Source organism: Rousettus aegyptiacus, unplaced genomic scaffold (assembly GCF_014176215.1).
Source record: "Rousettus aegyptiacus isolate mRouAeg1 unplaced genomic scaffold, mRouAeg1.p scaffold_m13_p_2, whole genome shotgun sequence".
In the NCBI taxonomy this organism is placed as follows: Eukaryota; Metazoa; Chordata; class Mammalia; order Chiroptera; family Pteropodidae; genus Rousettus; species Rousettus aegyptiacus.
This window is the reverse complement of record NW_023416295.1, coordinates 39,151,461-39,155,545: the sequence shown is the minus strand read 5'-3', so window position 1 is coordinate 39,155,545 and position 4,085 is coordinate 39,151,461. Positions and strand designations below refer to the sequence as shown.

Genomic DNA, 4,085 nt, shown 5'->3' with positions numbered 1-4,085 from the left:
GTATGACAGACTGTAGCATTGTTAACAATAGCCACGATATAAAAATAACCTAAGTGTCCAACTGATGAATAGATAACTATGTAATATATATGTATACATATGTTTATGTGTGTGTGTGTATGTATGTATGTATATATATATATATATATATATATATATATATATATATATTAGAATACAACTCAACCATAAAAATGAAATATGGCCATTTGGGACATGGATGGACCTTGAGGGTATTATGTAAAGTGAAATAAGTAAGACAGAAAAACCAAAAATCGTGACTTTCACTCATATGTGGAATATAAAACAAAAAAGAAAGGAAGTAATAAGAAAGAAACAAAACAAAAACAAACTCATAGAGACAGTCAACAGATTGGTGGTAACCAGAAGGGCAGGGGGTGGGTGGTAGGGGTAAAATGGGTAAAGGGCTTCAAATACATGGTGGTGGATAGAAACTAGACTTTTGGTGCTGAGCATTCTATGGTGTATACAGATATTAAATTATTATGTTGTACATCTGAAACTTATATAATGTTACAAATCAATAAGAAAGTTCTACCTCAATAAGAAAGTTATTCACTACAAATACTTGTTTTCTATTGGTGAACATGTATTTAGTAACAAATTTTTCCTTGATGCTATTTTCTTTTATAAGAAATTTTTAATAAAGGACCAAAATACTTTTGAAAAATCTTTTGCTAATTGACTCACATGTTTCTTAACATATTTTTCAAAATAAAACAATTAAGATACTATATAACTATATATATTTATACATAAATATAGCTATAACTGTAAATGTATATATATTTTAGGTCATATTTTCAATAATCCTGTTTATTGTTTCTGATGTATGCAAATATATCTCTGTAAATCTGGTTTCCTGAGCTAGATTTTGAGGGCTAAATAAGTCCAATGAGCTTTTATTGTGGTTGAATATGAAATGTGCTTTGCTTCTTAATATGTAACTCTTCTCATATGCAAAGTAAGAAATTTTTATTACTCAGGAATAGTGACCATTTTATTGTGGTAGTTTATTTGTACCCCTAATACAACATTCAAGAGAAAATCAAATTATCTCACTCAGTTACTTATTTAATGGCGGAGGAAAGTTAAAGTTAATAATTACCTGGCTTCCTGGTCATAGATTGTTGAATAGCCCATTTTAGGTCTAAAATGTGAGACATTAATTTTATCAAAAATGACTTTAATCAGTGAAGGTATCACCTTGCCTTGTACAAAATAGGCCTTCAATTGATATTGATTTATTGATTTATAAACAAATTTATGTTATCTACTTTAATAGGCATTTTATTGATTAAATTTATTTACATAAAAATGTGAAAGACATTAACCAGTACTAAAATTAAATTATGAACATCATTGTTTAGGTACCAAAGACATGTCTTCAAGTAATTTCATATGATTTGCTTCTGATATTAATTTCATTTAGGGGCATTTTAGGATGTAAGAGTTTGGATTATAAACATTTAGGCTGTGCCTACATGAACTAATTAACTAAAGCAAGGGTGCAAAATACTTTGGCTTTTATCCGGGTAACTTTAGACCAAAATGCATCCATTATCAGGGAAAAAATTTTTCAGTCTAAGCTTTTAGGGCTTATATCGACTGAATTATATCTCATTTTCACATTTATTCATTTATTGTCATTATATCATATGTTCAGAAAACAATATTAACTGGCTGATTAATCCTATGCAAAATCTCTAATATTCTTAAATTTGTGGGTGTGGTTTTTCTGAATTAGCTTTTTATTATTATATAATTAACTCTAGCACAATCACATGCTAAGGACAATATTTTATTTTAATAAAGTACTTACTCAAATTTACACATTATAAATCAAGTTTTTATAATAAAGTATAAAATAGATTATTATCCAAACAATAAGGAAATTTACAGTTGTTTATTGAACACTTGACATTCTACAATCTGACATTTAAAAAATAGAATTATTTCAATTGTTGTTTAAAGACACTTGAACTACTATAATGTATCATTAAGAGTTTTATAGAATAAGAATATTTTCTTCAAAGAATTAAAAAATATCAAGTCTTTTTGCCTGTTATCTTAGAGGATAAGGTAAAAATGGGAGAGGAGAGTTAACTGTAAGACCAATTATGTTACCGTGTTAGAATGTAAATCTCACTTAATCTTCCCACTAGCCCTTTGAGGTAATTATTATCTCCATTTTACACAGGAGAAAACTGAAGTTCAATGTGGTTAATTAATTTGTTCAAGGTCATATAGTTAGTGAATGGTGAAGTCAGCATTTGAACATAGTTATGTGTGATACCGTGTTTTTCACATCTTAACACGTTACCTTCATTCCTTAATTATTGAAAAAAGATCTTTAAATTAGCTTTTGAAAACACATATGTCATTTCATTTCATATAATAAAGAATTCACTTTTTAAGCACTAATCTAAAACAGCCTGGAGAGACTTGCCCAGGTAGGTTTCCATAGCTACTTGTTTGATCCACCTCATTTCACCTCTATGATCCCATTTAGTCTTTAGCACAGCCCTGTGAATTAGGCATTATTTCCCTTTTAGAAACTAGGAACAGGTGAAGAGAGATAAAGTGACTTGTCTAAGGTGGTGCTCAGACAAAAGGCAGATAACTAGGGCTCTAATTGAGGTCTTTTGTACTTACTCCAAAGGCTTTATCCACTTCACTACAGTGGAGACACCTGGGAGAATTAAACACCTGAGAAATGCAAAAACTGAAACAAGTTCCTGACCATTTAATGAACCCACCTATTTACCTGTGGATAAAAATAATAATAAGAGAAATTAACATTTACTGAGCTCACCACTAAACTAAATATCTTCTGTCATCTCTCATTTAATCTTTACAACAAATCTATGAATTCCCCATTTTGGAAATGAAGAAATTTAGTCCTTTAGAGATTAAATAATTTGCCCAAGTTGACACAATTGGAAGAGCTAAGTTTAAAAAAACAAAAGCAAAATTAAAAAAAAAACCAATGCAATTCTCACGTTCTTGCAAGAACAGAGAAACCTATCCTATATTTAACCTCTTATATTCATCCTTCTCAATGATCTCCTCTTTATTAAACAATTTCTAATGGTTCCAACTTGACACCCCTCCCCACTTTTTTTTGTGTGCAAAAAGCTTTATTGTTTCAATCCACCGCAGGGGAGAGGGCTCTAGGGCGGTAAAGAAGCCTGCCTAGCGTTTGCAGGGAGAGAGAGGCTTAGGCACAAGGCCAACACTAGGCGGATGCAGAGGGGCCTCTCAAAAGCCTCCGAGTTCTAAAGGCTCCTAGTTATGCTTGAGGGGGAGCCTTTTGAAGAGATACTCATCCAGCCCAACTTGGGTGCTGGCCAGCCCATGGAAGTTAGTCAGATGTTCGCCCATCTGCTTGATGAGTTTCACCTCCTCCTCTAGGAAGTGGCTTTCCAGGAAGTCACAGAGATGGGCGTCTGCGTGCGCAGAACCCAGGGCGCGCAGATCCCAAAGGTCCTGGTTCAGATTCTTCTCTATGACCATGGCGGGTCCCACTCATATTGGGAAGGCTTCTGTAGGTCCTGGAAGAGAGCTCGGCTGCCACACTGGTTTTGCATCTTAAAGAGACGTCGGGCGCCATCACGTTTATCCTCTGCCAATTTGCGAAAGAAGTGGCCCACGGCTTCCCGAGCCACATCCTCTGGTTGAAATAGAAGCCCAGAGAGAAGTAGGTGTAGGAGGCCTGCAGATGCAGGTTGGCCAGGCGGTTGATGGCGGCCTCCACCTTGGTGGAATGGTTTTTTCAGATTTGAGAGCTCATGGTTCGGCAGCAAGGAGTTAAGCTTAAAAAACAGTGTTGGCTGGTCTGGGAGGCCAAGGATGGCTGAGAAGGTTCTGAAGGTTGCGACTGGAAAAGAGGTTGGAGGGTGGTGTGAGGCTGGAAGAAGTTGTATTTCTGGGCTGTTCCATCAAAGCACTGTTGAAGTAAGAGACAGATCCGGGGGACCGCTGAGGGCACTGCCTGGACATGGTCTTTTTAAACCTATATAATGCTAGTTCTGTTGTATCTGTATTTTGAAGTCTTTTTCTTT

General features: G+C 34.7%; 1 pseudogene; it reads right to left on the bottom strand.

The window, feature by feature from the left end:
- Positions 1-3,309: 3,309 nt before the first annotated feature.
- On the bottom strand, positions 3,310-3,814 carry LOC118613701 (annotated as a pseudogene).
- Between the last annotated feature and the right edge of the window lie 271 nt (positions 3,815-4,085).